General features: G+C 48.7%; 1 long non-coding RNA gene across 2 annotated transcripts; it reads right to left on the bottom strand.

Annotated features, from left to right (window-relative positions):
- Window positions 1-9,112: 9,112 nt before the first annotated feature.
- Window positions 9,113-19,640, bottom strand: LOC123352543. Of its 2 annotated transcripts, none has more exons than XR_006574209.1 (5): window positions 19,502-19,640; window positions 16,117-16,270; window positions 15,649-15,790; window positions 12,864-12,942; window positions 9,113-9,434 (listed from the first exon to the last, which is right to left on the bottom strand). It is a non-coding gene; the product is annotated as an uncharacterized LOC123352543 (long non-coding RNA). The 2 variants fall into 2 exon arrangements; XR_006574210.1 differs by having other exon boundaries at window positions 15,649-15,787.
- Window positions 19,641-24,267: the final 4,627 nt, after the last annotated feature.

Here is a 24,267-nt window from a genome sequence, read left to right as displayed (position 1 = left end):
AGATTTTGTTACACTGTCAAAATGATTTGCACCCATATTTATTTGAAACAACTTGTTTGTTTATGGCTGTTGTATTTGGCATTTATATCAGGAAAAAAATAAAGCTACTTCCCCTTTTGGTTACTAATCAAGTATTTAATATATAAGTATCAGATTATTGAGAAAGGCCAGTAATACGTTACTGGGGTAAGTACTGTAATTTATAATTCAGATAGTCAAGCACAAATTTACCATAGTCTGCAATAAATGTCTTTTTTTTTCATTCTTCTTGTGATTGTTTCCCAATATAAAATGATTAGTGCAAGGTTTGTTTGCTTTTTAATTTGAGAACCATGGTTTCATTCCTGGACCACCAGTGGAATGGCCAATAAAGAATGGATGTTTCATATCTAGTCTTACAGATTCAGAAGATCAGACAAGAGCAATAGACAGAAGTACCACACACACTAGGGACCAATATATTTTTACCGCAATCACTAAAATACTGACCGCAAAGGGGTAGTCTGAAAAATGACATCACAATGCCTGTCAGATCATTTGTGCTGGTCAGTGCAGCAACGTTCAATCCACTAAAAAGATGACTTTTAGAGCAGTGATCCTTGAAGGAGGTACAGTACTGCAAGATGGCAGAAGTCATCAGTTCAGAGTGAGGAGATGGATAGCAGAGATACCCCACCTACCCAGTGACCTCTGAAATACGCTTGGGTTTAATTCCCCTCTTTTCTCATGACAGATTAAGAGAAATCTCACTTTGGAAAGGGTCGCATTGTGGATCAATATACAAACATTGCCAGATTCAGGCCCTTTGTAGGCTTTATTTGTTACCCTGCTTTGTACTATCAGCATTTCCTGTATTTTACAAAGACACAGGCAGCAGTGGGCAGTTTTCACAAAACCACCACTCCATATCTGACCTCTCAGTCCTTGTCCTCCAAGGAAACCTGCACAACATCTTCAAAAGATGAGCCTGGGAGCTTAAATTCATAACTTTGCTAGACACTGAAAATCATGGACTCAATAAAGACACTAGATTTATGGCTTATTACAACCATGTGTAACCCACTAATCCTCCTGTGTCCTACAACTGCAGAGGTGTTAACTGCTCACTAAACCTTGGTCTTTTGCAACACGTGTTAACTCCTTATGCTAAACAGTCTGTTCCATCTTGTATTTAGGTGTGACACTCTGGGTATATCTACACTACGAAATTAGTTTGATTTAATAGAAGTCAATTTTTTAGAAATCGATTTGATACTGTGGTTTGTGTGTGTCCCCACTAAGCGCATTAAGTTGGCGGTGTGCATCCACAGTACCGAGGCTAGAGTTGACTTTTGGAGTGTTGCACTGTGAGTAGCTATCCCACAGTTCCCGCAGTCTCCACCCCACATTGGAATTCTGGGTTGCGCTCCCAATGCCTGATGGGCCAAAAACATTTTTATGGGTGGTTCTGGGTACATATTGTCAGCTCCCTCGCCCCCCTCTCCGTGAAAGCAACGGAGAAAAAATCATTTCTCGCCTTTCTTCCTGGGTTACCCATGCAGATGACATACCACAGCAAGCATGGAGCCCGCTCAGCTCACTGTCACCATACGTCTCCTGGGTGCTGCTGACAGACGCGGTACTGCAGTGCTACACAGCAGCAGCTCCTTGCCTTTGCAAGTTGGCAAAGACGGTTTTCCGTCATACTGTACCATCTGCTGCTTTTCAAGTTGTCAAAGACGGTTACCAGTCATACTGTACCATCTGCTGCTGTCATGGGTGCTCCTGGCCAGCCTCGGTGAGGTCGGTCAGGGGCGCTTGGGCAGACATGGGTGCTCCTGGCCAGCCTCGGTGAGGTCGGTCGGGGGCGCCTGGACAAAAATGGGAATGACTCCCCAGGTCATTCTCTTCTTTAAGTTTTGTCTAATGAAGATTCAGTCCTGCCTGGAATATCAGGCAAACCTACTAAAGAACCAGAGAGGCAAATGGCCGCTCCAGATCAGAGCCCCAGACATCCTGCAGAAATGATGAGCTGCATGCCATTCTAGGGGGTGCCCCTACAACAACCCCACCCGTTGCTTCCCTCCTCCCCCACCCCTCACGGGCTACCTTGGCAGTTATCCCCCCATTTGTGTGACGAAGTAATATAGAATGCATGAATTTGAAACAACACTGACTTTATTGCCTCTGCAAGCAGAGATCAAAGGGGGGAGGGGAGGGAGGTTGGCTTACAGGGAAGTAGAGTGAACCACCATTCTACACTTGCTCGGCCTATACTTGGACTGCTCCTTACTACAGTCCAGGCTTCATGAGCCATGGGAGCAAGTGGTAGGCTGGGGTAGGTGCGACCACACGGTGCTGCCGACTGGGGGAGCAGCCTGAGGCAGAAGCCTCCAGCTGGCATGATATTCCAGGCAACACTGAATTTCCATTACACAAAACTTAGAGAATGACCTGGGGAGTCATTCCCATTTTTGTCCAGGCACCCCCAACCAACCTCACCGAGGCCAGCCAGGAGCACCCACAGGATGACGACGACGGCTACCAGTCGTACTGTACCGTTTGCAAGGTAAGACAAGGGGATGCTGCTGTGTAGCACTGCACTACCACATCTGCCAGCAGCATCCAGTAGACATACGGTGACGGTGAAAAAAGGGGAGAAATGATTTTTTCCCTTTGCTTTCATGGGGGGGAGGGGCTGATGACATGTACCCAGATCCACCCGCGACAATGTTTTTGACCTATCAGGCATTGGGAGTTCAACCCAGAATTCAAATGGTTTGCGGAGACTGCAGGAACTGTGGGATAGCTACAGTCGTCAGTTGTCCCTCCCTCTGTGAGAGCAACTGCAGACAATCATTTCACACCTTTTTTCTGCACAGACACCATAGCACGGCAAGCATGCAGCCCGTTCAGTTCACCGCAGCAGTTATGAGCATTGTAAACACCTCACGCATTATCATGCAGTTTATGCAGAACCAGAAGCTGAAAAACCAGGCGAGGAGGCGACAGCACCGCGGTGATGAGGACATGGACACAGACTTCTCTCAAAGCACAGGCTCCGGCAATGTGGACATCATGGTGTTAATGGGGCAGGTTCATGCCGTGGTACGCCGATTCTGGGCCCGGGAAACAAGCACAGACTGGTGGGACCGCATAGTGTTGCAGGTCTGGGATGATTCCCAGTGGCTCCGAAACTTTTGCACGCGTAAGGGCACTTTCATGGAACTTTATGACTTGCTTTCCCCTGCCCTGAACCGCAAGAATACCAAGATGAGAGCAGCCCTCATAGTTCACAAGCGAATGGTGATAGCCCTCTGGAAGCTTGCAACGCCAGACAGCTACTGGTCAGTCAGGAATCAATTTGGAGTGGGCAAATCTACTGTGAGGGTTGCTGTCATGCAAGTAGACAACGCAATCACTGAGCTGCTGCTGCTACCAAAGGTAGTGACTCTGGGAAATCTGCAGATCATAGTGGATGGCTTTGCTGCAATGGGATTCCCTAACTGTGGTGGGGCAATAGACGGAACCATATCCCTATCTTGGTACTGGACCACTAAGGCAGCCAATACATAAACTGCAAGGGCTACTTTTCAATGGTGCTGCAAGCACTGGTGGATCACAAGGGACCTTTCACCAACATCAACATGGAATGGCCGGGAAAGGTTCATGACACTTGCGTCTTTAGGAGCTCTGGTCTGTTTAAATGGCTGGAGGAAGGGATTTACTTCCCAGACCAGAAAATAACTCTTCGGGATGTTGAAATGCCTATAGTTATCCTTGGGGACCCAGCCTACCCCTTAATGCCCTGGCTCATGAAGCCGTACACAGGCACCCTGGACAGTAGTAAGGAGCTGTTCAATTATAGGCTGAGCAAGCACAGAATGGTGGTAGTGTGTGCATTTGGACGTTTGAAGGTTTGCTGGCGCAGTTTACTGACTCACTCAGACCTCAGCAAAACCAATATCCCCATTGTTATTGCTGCTTGCTGTGTGCTCCACAATCTCTGTGAGAGTAAGGGGGAGACGTTTATGGTGGGGTGGGAGGTTGAGGCAAATCGCCTGGCCGCTGATTACATGCAGCCAGACACCAGGGTGATTAGAAGAGCACATCAGGAAGCTCTGCACATCAGAGAAGCTTTGAAAACCAGTTTCATGACTGGCCAGGCTACGGTGTGACTGTTCTATTTGTTTCTCCTTGATGAAAACCCGCCCCCTTGGTTGACTCTAATTCCCTGTAAGGCAACTGCCCTCCCCCCTTCAATCACAGCTTGGAAATAAAGTCACTATCATTTAAAAACCATTTATTCTTTATTAATTGATTATAAAAATAGGGAGAGAACTCCCAAGGTAGCCCGGGTGGGGTGTGGGAGGAGGGGAGGAAGGAAGGAAAAGGCCACTTCAATACTTGTTGAATGACAGCCTTCTGTCCACTGGGGTGGAACGGTTGGGTGCCTGGAACTCCCCCGCCCCCACGTTCTTGGGCATCTGGGTGAGGAGGCGGCTATGGAACTTGGGGAGGAGGGAGGGTGGTTACACAGGGGCTGCAGTGGCAGTCTCTCCAGCTGACGTTCCTGAACCTCCACCAGACGCCAGATCATGTCTGTTTGTTCCCACAGTAGCCCCAGCATTGCATCCTGCCTCCTCTGATCTTCCTGCCGCCACCTCTCCTCACGTTCACTGGCCACTTTCCTGTCCTGTGCTATTGTGTCCCTCCACACTTTCTGCTGAGCTCTTTCAGTGTGGGATGCCTGCATGTGCTCAGCGAACATTTCATCTCGTGTGCGTTTTTTTCACTGCCTTATCTGAGATAGTCTTTGGGACAGAGGAGAGAGGCTTGAAACATTTGCAGCTGCGGGAGGAAAAAAAGGGAGAGAAGTATTTAAAAAGATACATTTTACAGAACAATGGGTATACTCTTTCATGGTGAACAAAACTATTCACATTACATAGCATATGTGATTTTGGTACAAGATCATATTTGCATCTTATATTGAGTGCCTGCGGCTTTGGTGTTAGAGATAACAGACGCAGGTCCGGGCAACAGAATTCGGCTTGCATGCGGCCATGGGAAGCCATTGTCTTTCGTTTTCTGCAGCCTTCATAAATCCAGTCAGGGGCGGCTCTAGCCATTTCGCCGCCCCAAGCACGGCGGCACACCGCGGGGGCGCTCTGCCGGTCGCCAGTCCCGCGGTTCCGGTGGACCTCCCGCAGATGTGCCTGCGGAGGGTCCGCTGGTCCCGCGGCTCCGGTGGACCTCTTGCAGGCATGCCTGCGGATGCTCCACTGAAGCCGTGGGACCAGCGGACCCTCCGCAGGCACGCCTGTGGGAGGTCCACCGGAGCCGCCTGCCACGCAACCGGCAGAGCGCCCCCCGCGGCATGCTGCCCCAAGCATGTGCTTGGCATGCTGGGGCCTGGAGCCGCCCCTGTATCCAGTGCCCTCCTTTCTCAAATACCAAGCAAAGCCCGTTGAGTGCTGCGTCTTTCCTGTTAACATGCAGCAGTAGAAACCAAACTCCTCTCCTCCATCCAATTCTCTGGGATGATCGCTTTACCCCTCCCCACACCGTGTGGCTGGTATCATGGAAGATCCCTGCTAGCCACCCCCCACCACCCCCACCATGTGGCTGGTATCTATTGGGTTTCCGGGAAACGGGGCGGGCAAAGCCCGCCCCATGCTAACGGATCCCCCCCCCCAGCCTAAGGGGAGGTTCCACAGGGCCTCAGAAACCCACTAATTGCGGGGGACAACTAATAAAAGAACAGGGACAGGAGTGCGGTCAAAGGGTCATAAGAAGGGAGCCTGACGGGGACACCGAGCAGAGAACCCTGGACAGCGCTCACTGCTCCTCGAAGGCATCAAGGGAGCCAGTGGACGCCGCCCAGAGGAACTCCGCTCAGAGACGTGAACGGACTAAGGATCGGAAACAAGCCCCACAGTCGCAGGAGTCTCCATTGGCCAACCGCCTCTCCCTGGTCACGTAGATGGCCATCTTAGCCAGGGCGAGGAGGAGGTTGACCAGGAGGTCCCACGACTTCGTGGGGCCACGGATAGGGAGTGCATGGAGAAGGAGGTGGGGGGAAAAGTGCAGCCAGAAACGTGTGGCTGGTATCAGGGAAGATCCCTGCTAGCCAAACGCGAAAAAGCTCAGTGCCAATCACCCACCCCACCTCCTTCCCCTGCTTGGCTAACTTCAGGGAAGGATTTTTTTTCAGCCACAGGCAAACAGCCCAGTAGGAATGGCCACCTCTGTCCCCTTAATTAAATTCTTGTATTTCAACCAGGTTACCATGAACGATATCACTCTCCTGAGGATAACACAGTGAGATAAAGAATGGATGTTGCTTGAATGCCAGCAAACACCGGGACCATACACTGCCAGGCTTTGTCATGCAATTATACCAGATTACTTGCTACATGCATGGCGTGGTCAAGTGTCCTACCATGGAGGATGAAATAAGGCTGCGCTGCCCAGAAATCTTCTGCAAAGGCTTTTAGATTACCTCCAGGAGAGCTTCATGGAGATGTCCCTGGAGGATTTCCGCTCCATCCCCAGACATGTTAACAGACTTTTCCAGTAACTGTACTGGCCGTGAATGCATCCCAAGTCCTCAGGGCAAATTAATCATTAAAAAACGCTTGCTTTTAAACCATGTTTTATATTTGCAGAGGTACACTCACCAGAGGTCCCTTCCATGGCTTCAGTGTCTGGGATACTGCCTTGGGAGGGCTGGGAGGGTAATTCCGTCAGGGTGAGAAAAAGCTCCTGGCTGTTGGGGAGAACGGTGTGCTGTGTGCTCTCTGCAAGCTCGTCCTCCTCTTCCTCCTCCTCATCTTTCCCGTCTGCAGAATCCTCAGGCATGGCTGAGATTATGCCTGCCTCGGAATCCACGGCCAGGGGTGGGGTAGTGGTGGCAGACCCCCCCTAGAATTGCATGCTGCTCCACGCAGAAACGGCATGTTTGTGGCCCTGCCCCGGACCTTCCATTTGCTTCTTTGGTTTTCTGGTAGGCTTGTCTGAGCTCCTTAACTTTCACACGGCACTGTACTGAGTCCCTGGTGTGGCATCTCTCCATCATGGCTTTGGAGATTTTTTCAAATATTTTTTCATTTCGTCTTTTGGAACGGAGTTCTGTTAGCATGCAATCATCTCCCCATATAGTGATCAGATCCAGTACCTCCCATACGATCCATGCTGGAGCTCTTTTTCGATTCTCAGACTGCATGGTTATGGTTACCTGTGCTGATGAGCTCTGCGTGGTCACCTGTGCTGATCAGCTCTCCACGCTAAGCAAACAGGAAATGAAATTCAAAAGTTCGCGAGACTTTTCCTGTCTACCTGGCCAGAGCATCCGAGTTCAGATTGCTGTCCAGAGCAGTCACAATGGTACACTGTGGGATAGCGCCCAGAGGCCAATACCGTCGAATTGCAGCCACACTAACCCTAATCCAACATGGCAATACTGTTGCCGGCCCAGAGGGGGCAACAGCGGGGTTCGTTGCCCGGTGTGCGTCGCACTAATTAACACACCAGGGTGGAGAAGCAAACCAAGTTTATTTGAGCTCAAATAAGGTGCAAGAGAGAAATAGCCATCTCAAATCCTGCACACCTGCACGCAGGCGGGGTTCCAGTATTTATGCCCCCTTTGTTTTTCTCTTTCTGTACTTTCCCACTGTGTGGGCTACTATCTCATGCATATAACCTTGATTACAGCATTTGCTTTCCTCCTATTTTATCTAGTATTGGCTACATCTAGGGCTAACCGGCCTTGCAGCTGCTAGCAGTCAGCACATAGCACAGGAGGTTACAAAAGTTTAGTAAGGCTAACAGAAGCACTTAACATGGAGATACTTTGGTTCACATAGGCCTAGAGCAAGAAAACTTCATCGACACTCGTGGTCTTTCATCCTCCCGAGTTACCTAGATTTATGCCTAGTGACACCAACAATACCGATTTCAGTGCTACTCCCCTCGTCGGAGAGGAGTACAGATATCGGTATTAAGAGCCCTTTCTATTGATATAAAGGGCTTCGTTGTGTGTACGGGTGCAGGATTAATTCGGTTTAACACTGCTAAATTCGGTATAAACGCATAGTGTAGACCAGGCCTAAGCCTCCTAGCTGGGCACCAAGGGAGCTGAACAAACCTCAGGCATAGAACAGCACTATGCCGCCATCTGCTGCACCAATACAATATAGCAAATATACAGCATGGACAACGCTTCCTCTGGTTCCCAGCCTGAGCTTGCCTCTGCCGCCAGTACCGAGCCTCCTGGTACTGTCACAGTTTGTCAGCCAGGCGGCCCTCCTCATTACTTCTACCCTGGGAACTCTGTGTTTCAGCATCGATTGTACCCCAGCCAGGTCAGGGCCAAGCTTTTTCATTACACCCGCTGGCTTGGCCCCTCCTCTCTCCAGTGATGAGTAGGAGAAAGTGGAGACAGGAATGGGCAGCCCTCGCCACACCTCTCCCAAACCTGGACCCTTGCAACTGCTGGGAGTAGGTTGGCCAGCCCCACAATGGGTGCCCCTCCCATGACCCTCCCACCGCAGTGGGCATACTGGGATGCCTGGGCATTATACAGAGCCTAGAACATCCAGCCCTCCAATCCACCCAGGTCCAAGATGAAGCGATCGCCTCTGCCATCTGCTCCAGCTTCCCCAAACTGCTGAAGGAGGAAGCCAAAGAATCTCTGGACAAACCAGAGGGTGACACCTTCCCACCTACCCACATCTTGTCTTCATCTCCAGATGAAACAATAATGGCAACATTAATGGGTAGTGCTATCTTGGCTTATAGTATATCTGTCATAGTTGCCATTATGGACCCAGCAAAAACTGTATGACAGATACCAGCCACAGCTCCACCTTCTTGTAAAAGATCTGACAAGAAGTACTATGTGCTGGCTAAGGGAGATGAGTTTTTGCTTACCCACCCTACCCCAAACTCACTGGTGGTAGAGGCAGTTAATCAAACAGGGAAGCAATATCAGACCAAAACCACCCCATCTGATAAAGACTGGAAACGTCTAGACCTCTTTGGCAGGAAAGCCTGTTCATCAGCAACCGTCCAGTTTCACATAGCAAACTATTCTGTGTTACTGGCCAAGTACACACACGACATTTTTCCTCAGATGTCATCTTTTATTGAGCACATTACAGCTGACAAAAAAGAACAATATAAGGCAGATATAGCTGAAGGTTTCCTCATTGCCATAACGGCCCTGCAGGCTTCTCTGGATTCTGCTAACACAGCGGCCTGCTCCATCGCCACATCCGTTGTCATGCGGAGTGCTTCATGGTTCCATCTCTCCGGCTTCCCCAGGGAAGTTCAGATGACTGTAGAAGACTTAACTTTCAAGGGGCTAAAATTGTTTTCAGAGAGCACAGACATCTCCTTACACACCCAGAATGACTCCTGTATGATATTAAAGGCACTCGGAATCTATGTCCCTGTGAACAAAAAGAAACAGGGCAGATTCTATAACCAACAAATTCTGCCCTGCCCCATACACCCAGCCTCAAGGACATTATGACCAATGCCACAAGCAGCGCCAGATGGGACGCCGTCAAACGCAAGAGCAGTTGTCTATATCTCAGCCATCCACTTCTAGGCAAACGTTTTGAAGTGTTGGTCGAGGACACAAGAACCCCACATTCTCCAATTCCAGAGTCACCTCTAATTTCCAGCCCATTTGTGGACCGCCTTACATCTTTTTACCCAGTCTGAAGAACCATCACCTCAGACAAGTGGGTTCTGGAAATTAGACAGATGGGTTATTCAATCCCCTTTGTTTCAATCCCACCTACCCACCCCGCTTCCCTGTCCCTCTTCAGGGACCCATCTCACGAGTACTGGTAACAGCATGAAATAAACCATCTCCTGAAATTAGGTGCTGTGGAACCAGTACCGGTTCAGCACAGGGGTCGGGTGTTTTGCTCATATTACTTCCTCACTCCAAAGAAAACAGACCGATGGACACCCATTCTGGACTTGCATAAACTGAACAAGTTCGTGAGAACACAGCGCTTCAAGATGGTAATGCTAGCAATCATAATTCTGGCACTGGAGAAAGGAGATTGGCTTTCGGCCCTCAACCTACAGGATGCTTACTTTCACGTCACTATCCACCCAGCACACAGGAGTTTCCTACAATTCACTCTGGGTAACCTACACTACCAATACAAGGAACTTCCCTTCGGCCTCCCCACGGCTCCAAGTTGCAGCAGCACATCTTCGCAGGCAGGGTGTGACCATATTCCCTTACCTAGACCAGTGGTTTTCAAACTTTTTTTCTGGGGACCCAATTGAAGAAAATTGTTGATGCTCGCCACCCAACGGAGTTGGGGATGAGGGGTTTGGCGTGTGGGAGGGGCTCAGGGCTGGGGGAGAGGGTTAGGGTGCAGGGGTGAGGGCTGTGGGGCGGGGCCAGGAATGAGGGTTCAGGGTGTGGGAGGGGGCTCTGGGCTGGGGCAGGGGGTTGGGGTGTAGGAGGAGGTCATGGTTCTGGGTTGAGGGTGCAGGCTTTGGGGTGGGGACAAAGATGAGGGTTTGGGATGCAGGAAGGGGTTCCAAGTTTGGGCATGGCTCAGGGCTGGGGCACGGGATTGGGGCGCAGGGTTGGGACGCGGACTTACCTCCCAGTCAGCAGCGCAGCCAGGGTGCAGAGGCAGGCTTCCCGCCTGTCCTCACACCGCAGACCGCGCTGTGCCTTGGAAGTGGCCAGCAGCAGATCCGGCTCCTAGGCAGAGGCGTGTGACTCTCGCCCGCAGGCACTGCTCTCCCCCCTAAGTGCAGAGCTGGTGCTCAGGGAAGAGGCAGCATGCGGAGTCCCATGGCCCCCCTGCCTAGAAGCCGGATCTGCTGCTGGCTGCTTCTGGGGTGCAGTGCAGTGTTGAAACAAATAAGTAATAGTCTGCCTTAGCTGGGCCACACTGCTGACAGGACTTTTAACGTCCCAGTCGAAGGTGCTGACTAGAGAGATCCAATGCCTGACATGCCGTGACCCAGTACTGGGTCGTGACCCGCAGTATGAAAAATGCTGACCTAGATGACTGCCAGCTGAAAGCACCAACATACGAGGTGCCGGTTCACGCCACTCACTCCACTCTAACCCTATTTACAAACCTAGGGTTACAAATCAATCTCCAGAAATCCACCCTGAACCCAACCCAACAACTGGACTTTATAGGGGCACATCTTGATTGTGCCACGGCATCAGCATGGCTACCCCAACAACGGTTTCTTGCCTTAACAAACCTGGTTACAACAGTAAGACACAGCCCACAAACGTCTGCCACAACATGCCTACAACTTCTAGGGCACGTTTCGGCTACTACTTCTGTTGTGAAACATGCCAGGCTGCATATGAGATGCCTACAAACCTGGCTATGCACTGTCTACATTCCTCACAGACACTCGATCAACAGACGGCTTACAATGCCCAGCAGAGTGAAAGACTCGCTCACATGGTGGACAAAACAAACAAATGTCTGCTCAGGCATTCCCTTCCTATGGGAAACCCCATCAGTCACTATCACTACAGACACCTCTCTGGTAGGATGGGGGGCATACTTGTCCGACACACCGTCCAGGACTGCTAGTCCCTAGAGGAGTCAAATCTCCACATAAATTTACTAGAGCTCCAGGCAGTTTGAAATGTCTGCCATCTCTTTCTCCCCCTGATCCGCAACAAAACTATCCAGATTCTCATGGACAATTTAGTGACTATGTTTTATATAAATCACCAAGGAGGGGCCCGATCTTATCTGCTCTGCACAGAAGCAGTTCACCTCTGGCAATGGTGTACCTCCAACAACATAGACGTCACGGCATCCTACCTACTTGGAAGCCAGAATACCACAGCAGACGACCTCAGCAGAAACTTCTTACAGATGCACAAGTGGGAGCTGGACCCAGGAATTCTGCAAACTATATTCCGACAATGGGGGTTCCCCTCAGTAGACCTCTTCGCCATGACCCACAATCCCAAATGCCCACAAAACTACTCCCATGCTGAACTGGGACACAACTCTCTGGGAGATGCCTTCCTTATCAAATGGGAGGCCCTGCTCCTATGCACCTTCCCCCAGTCCCGCTGTTAAGTCATGTCCTTTACAAGATCAGACAAAGATGGTTCCCATACCTGGACCAGATGGCTGTTAGATCACCACAAACCCTTCCCCTCCTTCCTCATCTGCTGACACAGAACACAGGATGCTTCCGTCACCCCAATATTTCAACACTTCGTCTCAAGGCCTGATTAATACATGGCTGACAGAATGTGAAACATGCTGTTCCAAGAAAGTTCAAGACATTCTAATAAACAAGCGACATCTCTCCACACACAAAACATACGCTCACAAGTGGAAAGGATTTTCCATCTGGTGCTTAGAGAAGCAGATCACTCCACAATTGGCCCTGTTACCCACTATCCTTGATTACATATAGACACTCAAAAAAATCAGGCCTCTCAACTAGTTCACTCAGAGTACACTTATCAGCTGTCACCACCTTTCACAAAAAGGTGCAAGGAGTCACTGTTTTCACCCATCCACTGACTAGGCGCTTTCTCAAGGGTATAGAGAACACTTACCCCACATTAAGGGACCCGACCCCTATGTGGGACCTCAACCCTGTTCTCCGTGCCCTCATGGGCAAACTCTTTAAACCACTAGCAACCTGCTCATTCCTACACTTATCCATGAAGGTCGCCTTTCTAGTAGCTATCAGATCAGCATGAAGGGTGGGAGAGTTGGGTGCCATCATGGCACACCCACCTTATACCGCATTCCTCAAGGACAAAGTCATCCTACACCCACGCCCTAAATTCATACCCAAGGTTGCTTCCCTCTTCCTTCTCAACAAACCTCTTTACTTACCTGTATTCTTTCCCAAGCCACACACCGACAACAGGGAGGCATCCCTTCACATACTAGATGTCCGCAGATCGCTGGCGTTCTATATAGAGGGAACAAAAACATTCAGAAAATCATGCAGGCTATTCATATCCACAACAGAATGATCAAGAGGCCAAACCATTTCCAAACAGAGACTTTATAAATGGATCTGTAATTGTATCCATTTGTGTTACCAAAATTACAAGCTGCAAGCTCCTTCTAGACTTTGCACACACTCCAATAGAGCTATGTCCACATCCATAGCCTTTCTCAAAGATGTACCCATCATGGATATTTGTAAACAAGCTACCTAGGCATCACCCCATACTTTCACCAAACATTATGCCCTGGAACAGCAGTCAGCCGCAGCTGCTCATTTTGGACTATCGGTCAGTGCTCTCCACTGTACATACATCAACTCCAAAGCCCCTCCTTTCCACCAAGGGGCATTGCCCTTCTGTTACCTAAAGTGGAGCACCCACAGGGACACTCCTTGAAGAAGAAGAAGAGAAGGTTACTCACCTTGTGCAGTAACTGAGGTTCTTTGAGATGGTTGTCCCTGTGGGTGCTCCACTACCAACCCTCCTCCCCTCTACTTAGGAGTTTCAGCTCGATCCTGGGTGATGGTTGGCTGCACGCACGGGGTAACCACTCGGAGTGGTGCAAGACCAACTGGGGCACTGCTACCAAAAGTCTCCGACTGGAAGCGCAGGGCACCAAGACATCTAAAGTGGAGCACCCACAGGGACAACCATCTCGAAGAACCTCAGTTACTGCGCAAGGTGAATAATCTTCTCGTATAACTGTGCCACAGCTCTGGTGTCCATTCCACCTGTCTTTGGGGGATTGTATTTTCTTTCTAACGGCAATATGTATAAAAGCAAGAAATTGACAGCTTGGCATGACAATATTAAGTATGAAAAACAAACTTTGTAATATTCTGGAGTGAGAGGGGAGGAAACTTATCAGCTGTCACCACCCTTGGTCTCTAACAGCTGCATTATCCCCACTTCACATCTGTCAAGGAAAGCTTGGCAAGTTGTGATCAACCTACAGACTTTCCACTGTGCATATCCTCTGTATGTATTTGATCTGGGCAGGCTAAAGGCAAAGGGCCTAGGGAGAAGAAGGTGCAGGGAGATATAAAAGGATACTGCCAAATACTTTTATATAGCTGGTTAGTGTATTATTTTTTACTCTCCACTGTTTGTAATAGAAGGTTGTGGGGGAGGGAAATGTCCTGGGCTATCAAACATCCTTTTACATTTGACTTTTTCCCTGTTCTTTTTGTTCCTGGTGGCACTGAAATGATCTTGACTAAATGTAGGTGCTGGTGCAGAGGAACATAAACATTAATTCTCGCCAAAATAGCAGCTAAGGGTGATGTGGTTGGGTTCTTTTGGCAGCAAACAGATTTTAAATACAGAATGCTGAACTATGCCCTCAAGTCTGTACCCTGCCCCTTTGAATCATCACAGCAGTGCAATGGGGCCATAGAATAAACAGTAGTTACACAGTATCTCAACTTACTTCCTGTTCTACTTTTATGACAGTGGTTCTTAACCAAAGATATGCATATCCCTGGGGGTACACAGAGGTCTTCCAGGGGGTACATCAACTCATCTAGATGTTTGCCTAGTTTTTACAACAGGCTACATAAAAAGCACTAGTGAAGTCAGTACAAACTAAAATTTCATAGAGACAATGACTTGTTTATACTGCTCTACAGACTATACACTGACATAGAATCATAGAATATCACGGTTGGAAGGGACCTCAGGAGGTCATCTAGTCCAACCCCCTGCTCAAAGCAGGACCAACCCCATCCCATCCAGGGATGTACATGTAAGTACAATATTTATATTGCAATTGATTTCTTTTATAATGGTAAAAATGAGAAAGTCAGCAATTTTTCAGTTATAATGTGCTGTGACACTTTTGTATTTTTATGTCTGATTATGTAAGTTTTTAAGTGAGGTGAAACTTTGGGTTTGCGAGACAAATCAGACTCCTGAAAGGGGTACAGTAGTCTGGAAAGGTTGAGAGACACTGCTGTATGACACTTGCCTGTACCCATTTTGTTTTTCAAATGCAGCAGATCATTTGGTTTGTGTTCTTATGTATCTGATGTTCTAAAACACTGTCAATAAATATTGTCCTGCATATTTCAGATGTCTTGTGGTAAGTGTTTTTATATTACTGTCAGTTGTAAAGCTGAATCCATCAATTGCTTTCAATGTGCCAATCTTGATACATTGTGTCAGAATATTGTTCACTCATTTAACCTTTTCAGACTATTTTTATTACAGCAACCTTGAGCAAGCACAGTCCAAAGTAACTTAAAAGACTTACCGGTATGTGGGGTGGCTGGGGTCCTGGGCAAGGTGTGTGTGGCGGGGTGGGCCTGGGCCTCTGGAAGGGGCGGGGCCTTGGATAGAAGGGGCGGGGCTGGGGCCAGACTCCCCCAGGCAGCCCTTTTAAATCACCAGGCCTGCCCCTTTTGTGCCCCCTCATACCCCATCAGCAGCCCTGCCAATACGGTCGGCTGTATCCCAGCCCGTACCAGCAGCCACTTTCTTACCGGGCCATACCAGCTTACTTTCATCTCTGGGACAGTCCTGATATTCAGGGCTTTGTCTTATATAGGTGCCTATTTCCCCTCCTTACCCTCTCCCGCCCGTGCCCAATTTTTCACACTTGCTAGCTGGTCACTCTACCCACAGACTTCCAGTGTGACCTTGGCAAGTCACTTGACTCAGTTTCCCACCTGCAAGATGAGGTGATAATATTTTCTTTTCTCCCACCCTTTGTCCATTTTTGTCTCTTTAGATTGTAAGTCTTTGAGGCAGCAACCGTCTCTTACCATGTGTACACCATGCACTGGTCTCTGCTGGGATCTCCAGGCACTGCTGTAATACAAATAATAATTATAAATGAGTAATTAAAGGTTGCTTGTTTCACACAACAAAAGAACAAGGAAAGTGAACATATGACAGAAGCATGCACAAGGCTACCAGCCGTTAAAAGAGGTGTTGCTGCACCAATTTGTTATTGTCTGTGGTAGGAAACAGTGTGGGTAAGAAAATCTTAAACTAAAAGAACTCCATGCATGCAGTGTGGAGCTCACCATTACCTCCCAGTCATTTCTACAGACACAGCAGAAGCAAGACATTGACTGACGTGGGGGAAATTTAGCTATGGTGGAACATATCTACGAGATTGAAATGCCCTTTACATTTCAAAGATCTTCCTGGGTGCAGAGCTTAGCAGCCATGTTGTTCTCAGTGCTCAGTACAGACTGAAAGGGGACATGGCATCCTCGCTCAGGAAGACTCTCTTTGTTCTTTATACAGGTCCTTCGGACTCCAATTATTCTATTAGTTCTTTGTCTGCAGAAAAAACAGAACAGTCACAAGTTTGTTAACATAATAATCACTGTCATGCTACTAACCCCAAAGACTAGCACTAGTCTCTGAGAGCTAAAAACTGGGGGAAAGATGTGCCCATATCCCTTCCACCTTATCCATACATCAGAATCCCCAGGGTCCCCCTGCAAGACAGTGTAGCTACCCAGCCACGTGTTTATGTGCGTGAAGGCCACAGTGGAGGCCGTTGTTTTCTTCCATGTTAACACCCACAGAGGTTCCCGTCCCTCGAGTCTCATCTCTTCTAGTCCCTCCTCAAGATCCACTTTTTCTCTGATGATAACATCAAGGAATGACCCAAGATCATATAGGGTAAGATCAACTGGATAGAGATGGTTTTATTTACTTGTTTTTAAAATTTATATAATGTAGGTTCATTAAAAAGGTATCTGTTTTTACACATGCTCTCTCTCCTCCACCCTTTGCAGTACTGCCAGTTTTATCATGAGTCTCGTAATATTTGGTGTTTCTTGAATCCCCAACTCCTGGAGTCTTGGGAATATGCGAGAATCTCAGCTTTATATTTTTAATAAAAGAAAGTTTCTTGCCCTCATGGTGGCAAAGAGAAGTTTGAAAATGGGACCTGAATGTAACCCAAAGATTCAAAAATCAGAAAGGTAAATGAAAAGAACCAAAAATGTATATTTTAATCTCATGGTTTTTAATGCCAATCTCAAGATTTTGAAGGGCCTGACTCATGATTTGTGAGTGTATGGGTTGGCAATACTGCATATGTGTCTTGTTTTAGATATTAACCTTTTGGGGGGTAGGGACTGCTTTCCTCCGTGTGTATGGTAGTAGCTGGAAAAGCAGCATTTGGCCAGAAAGAGCCCAGCATTACTGCACAGTCAAGGACTAGAAATGCATCAGTCAATTTGGTGAGTCATTAAGGTTGATTTGACTGAGATGCTCTTGAGGTAGAAAAGACACTGAAATTGCTCTGGGACTTTCTTAAGGATGGGACTTCAGCATTAGCACCTCCTGGAAAAGACTGACCATGCATCTGGTCACCACCACCTCCTGCCAGATTTTGTCACTTATCATCTGGTACCATATATCAGATGAAGTAACAGAAATAATTTGAAGCTCTCCAGGCTGGTCCCTGTGCACAGGGATAGATTGTAAATCATTAACAATACTTTGAAAAAGAAGTACCCCAAAATCCCACACTTTAATGCTTAATCCACCAGCCTTATCTCAAGATGCAGTAATAGCAACGTTTCCCCATCCTTTGTGATGGCAGCAGTGCAGTTGGAAAATAACAGCCGTGACAAAAGGCTCTTTTTTGTGAAGTTCAGTTTTGCCAGTTTGGCTTCCATTTTGCAATTGCTGTGAGATTTTTTCCGTGTTACCAATTAACACTACAGTAAGAGAGGGGTAGCCGTGTTAGTCTGGATCTGTAAAAAGTAACAAAGAGTCCTGTGGCACCTTATAGACTAACAGAAGTATTGGAGCATGAGCTTTCGTGGGTGAATATCCACTTCCTCAGACGCATGCGTCTGCCAAAATGGGTATTCACCCATGAAAGCTTATGCTCCAATACTCTGTTAGTCTACAAGGTGACACAGGACTCTGTCGCTTTTTACTGCAGTATGGAAATTCCTCGTGTTGAGGGCAAAGGTAGCAGATTAGAACTGGAACTCACATCAGACAATTTGTTTGCTTTTGAGTGCTATGAAAGCTGATTGATTGGCTGCCTGAGTCCAATCTTTTTTCAAGTCCCCAGACATTTCAATAAAGCCTCATTCAGCTAAAGCATGAACTTAAACCCTAATCAGGAGCCTGGGAAGCAAGTGAATTTGGCTTGTAAACAAAAAAAAGACATCTGCTGTAGGACTGACTCCAAGATTTCTGAAAGCAGCAAGACAGGCACAAACTCACTGAACAAGTACCATCATAAATGTATATTTTAACTCCTCTTTGCCCACCCACATCTCTGGCTCCTGAGGATGGAGACAGGGTCAACCTGGCCCCACTCACAGCAACCAGATCAGTAAGATGCTCTACCCTGTGCTCCACAATCTACGCTTTTCTTTTTAAATAATTAAATTCCTAGCCCTTACAGTTGTGAAGCTTGCCTTCAAAATGTGAATCATAGACTATCAGGGTTGGAAGGGACCTCAGGAGGTCATCTAGTCCAACCCCCTGCTCAAAGCAGGACCAATCCCCAACTAAATCATCCCAGCCAGGGCTTTGTCAAGCCTGACCTTAAAAACCTCTAAGGAAGGAGATTCCCCCACCTCCCTAGGTAACCCATTCCAGGGCTTCACCACCCTACTAGTAAAAAAGTTTTTCCTAATATCCAACCTAAACCTCCCCGACTGCAACTTGAGACCATTACTCCTTGTTCTGTCATCTGGTACCACTGAGAACAGTCTAGATCCATCCTCTTTGGAACCCCCTTTCAGGTAGTTGAAAGCAGCTATCAAATCCCCCCTCATTCTTCTCTTCTGCAGACTAAACAATCCCAGTTCCCTCAGCCTCTCCTCATAAGTCATAAGCCCCCTAATCATTTTTCTTGCCCTCCACTGGACTTTTTCCAATTTTTCCACATCCTTCTTGTAGTGTGGGGCCCGAAACTGGACACAGTACTCCAGATGAGGCCTCACCAATGTTGAATAGAGGGGAATGATCATGTCCCTCAATCTGCTAGCAATGCCCCTACTTATTGAACAGAGCATGTTTGGGATTCCTAGTAAATGACCAATAACACTGGTAAGATGGGCATCTCTCATGAAAGGATCTCCCAAACGGTTGTGGAAATGTTGGTTTTAAAGAAATATGCATGAATAGGTAAATGTTTGCTTTCCAAAAACAAGAGAGAAAAGAACCACCACCACCACCAAAAGGGCCCAGAGGATGGCTGGAGATTGGTTGGGTAGTTAACCAATTAATTACTTCAAAAAAACTTTTTCCTGGGCTGAAAAATAAAAGGATGCAGCCACAGTCTTCAAATTAATCTCTTGATTTTCTTTTCTAGCAAAAGTGGATTAATTTCCTCCCTTTCTCAGTTTGCCCTGAGCTGGGTCCTGGGCAAAGTGGTCTGAAAGAAGTGTACAGGGAGGAAGTGGGGACTATCACTATCCCTACTTCTGCCTGTCCCCTGCCAAGGATTTAATTCTCCCCTTCAGCCCCAAATCAATCCTTTCCCCCCCACTCGCTGCATCAATTCTGCCCCCTGCACCCTAGCTTTACCTCTGCTTCTCCTGTGGTCCTTCATCCCTCTCTCCCAGGTTTGGAGGGCTTCAGTGGGATCCGCCTGCCAGCTTCCCAGGCTGTGTGTTTTGGAAAGAACAAAGCAGAGTCTCCCTGAACTGCTGGGCTCTTTCTGCTCCCTCCTGTGAGAATGGTGTCTGCTCCAGAGAGGAGGGGAACATCTCTGTCTGCTTCTTGCAGCAGGCCTGATTGGCTGCTCCATCCCAGGAGGCGAGCAAGCTGGGAAAGCAGCCAATTAGAGGGTTTCCCCCAAGCCAGTACTAGAATGGTGCACCCCTCACTGACCTGGCTGGCTTCTAAATTTTATTTCCCATGTGTGTGACCTGTTTTGACCCCGTGGCCTTTAAGTACAGGCTGTCTCTTTCACATATTTAGCTTAGAAACATGGTAGGGGCCAACGTCTCAAATGTAGATCTTGTTAAACTGTTCACGTAACATTTTTTCAGTTTCAGTAAGAAACAGGTTGGGGGGGGGCTAAACTAAATACCCATCCCCTTTTACAGTTTGCAATACAAATCTTGCAGCCTTGAAAGTGGAATTGAGTAGAAACTGATCAGTCTCTATTCACTGTCTGAAAAAAACAGCACAAGTAGGGAGTAGTAAGTTAGGTTTCTAAAATTCTTTCAGTTTTAATAAAGTGTTGTTATAGCAGAGTGATGGACACTTTTTAATGAGCTTTATAACCTAGCAGTGTCCCTTTACCTTGTTTTAATGCCTCTGCTAAGCGTCTAAGCTAAACCTTTAACACGTCCACATCAGGTGATTGATACCACCCACTGTCCTTTAAAAATATTACACCCGAATCACAGCTCTGAAAAATAACCTGTTATTGCACAGCTTAAAGTCACCCACCCTCCCAGGTAAACAAGGTGTCTGGGACTCTAATTAGGCAGCACTCACACACCCAATGCATGGACACTGCATGGACATTGCCCGAGGTGGAGTGTGACCAACCAGATGCGGCCAAATCATCTATAATCACAGGCCATGAGGAGCAGGTCCCTAAAAGGGGAAAGGGCCATGTGCTCAGGAGTGCACTCACAAGTTTGTACCTCCTGTAAAGGCCCTTTGCCCGGACCTCCTGGCCAGTGGATCCTGACATCTCCAGTGCTGTGCCTGTCCTGGGAGCGTGAGTGTGTGAGTGTGACCCCCCCCCACACTTCTTTTGAGCTTAGCTATCAATATAATAAATGTGCTGCTTTCTGCCAAACTCTGGTGGGTTATTAGTCCTCCCTAAGCTTACTAGCTGGCCCAATTTCAGGTAACAGGTGGGAAAAGTACGGAACAGGTGTTTGGGGGGGCAGGGAGGGATTGTTAGGGAGCTTCCTCTATGCAGACCCTGGCTGACCCCTAGCCTCTCCCATTCAGTCAGGCACATCAAACCTGTCCCCATCTGGTCCTGCACCCCCATGTGTCCTTGCACCCCCCCTGTCCACATGTGTCCCTCCATTCCCACTCCCCCCATCCCTATGTGGCCCTGAACCCCTCCTCCATCCCTATGTGGCTATGTACCCCCTCCCCATTCCCATGTGCCTCTGAGCCCCCACTCAGCAACTCCCCTGTCCCTATGTGTCCCTGTACCCCCCCATCCCCATGTGTCTCTGTGTCCCCACTCAACCACCCTCTGTCCCTATGTAGCTCTGCATCCCCTCCCTCACCACCATGTGTCCCTGCACCTTCCTCCCCCACCCATGGCCCTGTGACTCCACTCCCATTCAGCCCCTGCCCCAATCTGTCCTCCACTCCACTCACCCTTATAAGCCCCTGTCTCCTGACCTGGCCTGACAGATGCTGTGAAGAAGGCAGGCTCTTTCTCTTCCCTAGCTGGTTGGGAGCTGTTGCTGTTCTTGCACCACAGTGCCCTCTGGTGGGCAAAAGGCATAACTGGAGAAACATTTTGACCAAAACTTTTTTCTGCGCAAAAAATTAAAAATGTATGTGGCTCATTAATTATGTGTGCACACAGTAGTGCAGAATTCCCCAGGAGTAAAGCCATATAGTTAGGAAGATTTTCCTAATATCTAACCTAAATCTCCCTTGCTGTAGATTAAGCCCATTATTTCTTATCCTACCTTCAGTGCATATGGAGAACAATTGATCATCATCCTCTTTATAACAACCTTTAATGTATTTGATGACTGATATCAGGTCCCCACTCGGTCTTCTTTTCTCAAGACTAAACATGCACAGTATTTTTAACCTTTCTTCATAGGTCAGGTTTTGAAACCTTTTATCATTTTTGTTGCTCCCTTCTGGACTTCCTCCAGTTTGTGCCTATATTTCTTAAAGTGTGGTGCCTTGGTCTGGACACAGTACTGCAGCTAAGGCCTCACCAGTGCTGAGTAGAGCAGGACAATTGCCTCCCGTGTCTTACATACTACACTTCTTTAATACACTCTAGAATATTAGCCATTCTCGCAACTGAATCACATTGTTGACTCATATCCAATCTGTGATCTCCTATAATCCCCAGACCCTTTTCAGCAGTTCTACTGCCTAGTCAGTTATTGGTAGCTGTGCATTTGATTTTTCCTTCCTAAGTGAAGTACTTTGCACTTGTCTTTATTGAATTTCATCTTGTTCATTTCAGACCAATTCTCCAATTTGTCAAGGTCATTTTGAATTCTGATCCTGTCCTCCAAAGTTCTGAGATTGGTTCAACTAGTTCCTTAAATACCCTAGGGTGCATTTCTTCAGGCTCCACTGACTTAAATATATCTAAATTAAAACTAAATATTCTTTAACCTGTTCTTTCCTTATTTTGGTTTGTGTTCCTTCCCCCTTGTTGTTAATATTACCTGTGTTACATATCTGGTCATCAGTTATTAGCTCTCCTTCCCTTCTAAGTAGAGGACCCACACTTTACTTCATCTTTCTCTTGCTCCTTATATATTTATCTAATCTCTTCTTATAGCAGTTTATGTCTCCTGCTAGATGTTATTCATTTTGTGCCTTAGCCTGTCTAAGTTTGTCCTTTCATGATTGTGTTATTCTTCTGTACTCCTTAGCAATTTGTCCACGTTTCCACTTTTTGTAGGATGCACATACTTCACACCAATGAGGCAAATTCAGCCTTGCAATTAGGCTTGATTTCATTGGGTGCAGAATCTGCTTGAGCCAGAACTGAATTAGATCTAATACAGTTGAACCCTGTTATGTCGCCGGCCTAGGGGTTTGCCAAAAATAGTCCAGATAACCGATGATCGAGATAAACCCCTATCCACCCCCCCACCCCTGAACTCCCCTGCCCTCTCTCCAACACCCCCTCCCTGCCCCCTTACCGCGGTGCCTGCACGTGGCTGGATCCGGCGAAGCGGGACGGGGAAGCGGGGCCGGGCGGCCGTGGATGGGGACCCAGAGCCGGGCAGCCAAAGAAGCGGGACCCGGTAAGCGGGCCGGGTGGCAGGCGAAGCGGGACCGGGTAAGCGGGGCCGGGCGGCAGGCGAAGCGGGGACCGGGTAAGCGGGGCAGGCGAAGCGGGGACCGGCGAAGCGGGGCCGGGCGGACGGGCGGGCGGCGAAGCGGGGACCGGCGAAGCAGGGCCGGACGGACGGACGGGCGGGCAGGCGGCGAAGCGGGGACCGGGTATGCGGGGCCGGGCGGGTGGGCGGGGACCGGGTAAGCGGGGCCGGGCGGGCGGGCGGCGGCAGGCGAAGCGGGGACCGGTGAAGCGGGGCCGGGCGGACGGGCGGGCGGCGAAGCGGGGACCGGGTATGCGGGGCCGGGACCGGGTATGCGGGGCCGGGCGGGCGGGCGGCGAAGCGGGGACCGGCGAAGCGGGGCCGGGCGGACGGGCGGGCGGCGAAGCGGGGACCGGCGAAGCGGGGCCAGGCGGACGGGCGGGCGGCGAAGCGGGGACCGGGGAAGCGGGGCCGGGCGGGCGGGTACGCGGGGAACCGCGGGGCTGGGGAGCCGGGGCTAGGGCAGGAGTCGCGTGGCCGGGGAGGGATGCGGCAGGAGCCGGGCAGGGCCGCCGCCGGAGTTACAGTCGAACCCATTTATCTCGACCTCGGTTAGTGGCAAAAGCTCTTCTGTGCTCCAGATATTAGGGTTCGGCGAGATTAAAGAATCGACATAACCGATGAGAAACCGGTAAGACAAAGAGGGAGTTTGGCGGTTCCACTACTAAAACGTCGACTTAATAGGGTTGGCAAGTTAACCGAGGTCGAGATAAATGGGTTCGACTGTATGTAAAGCCTTTAGGGATCCAATATTTCTCACATACCAGAGTAATTTTTTAAAGAGTACACATTAGCTTTTTCTTTTTTTAATGGATTGCTCTAGAACCTCTCTCGCAGTAACGTAGTGCTGCTACGCTACTGGAATGGCTCTCCTTACACACTAGCCCTATGGCCAGAAACCCCAGCAGGGAAAGAGCTCGCTACTCCCTCTGCTGGATTCTGCTCAGGGGTCCTGAGTGCTCTTGGCTCCTCTCCTGTTGGGGCTTTGTGGTGAGAAACGGATGACTTAATGGCAAGAAGTGGTGCAGAGAGCAGCAACAGCAGAGTTAAGTGGACTCTGGTGAGACCCCACCTACCCAGCACCTCCATAAAGCTGAATCACTAAGCTGGGTTAAGTGGTGGTGCCTCCAGGCAGGACCAGGCAAACAGCTCCCTTGGGACTAGAAGTAGACATGTGAAGACTGTTACATGGACTGCCCTTATTTGCTGATCCAAACCGTGAGGAGGGTTTGGTGGATGGGTGAGGTGGTGTGGCTAAGGGACCTGTGGGATATTCTGTCTGGC

The sequence above is a fragment of the Mauremys mutica genome, chromosome 1 (assembly GCF_020497125.1).
Source record: "Mauremys mutica isolate MM-2020 ecotype Southern chromosome 1, ASM2049712v1, whole genome shotgun sequence".
Lineage (NCBI taxonomy): Eukaryota > Metazoa > Chordata > Testudines > Geoemydidae > Mauremys > Mauremys mutica.
The sequence above is the reverse complement of the archived record's forward strand: the minus strand, read 5'-3'. Positions and strand labels throughout refer to the sequence as shown.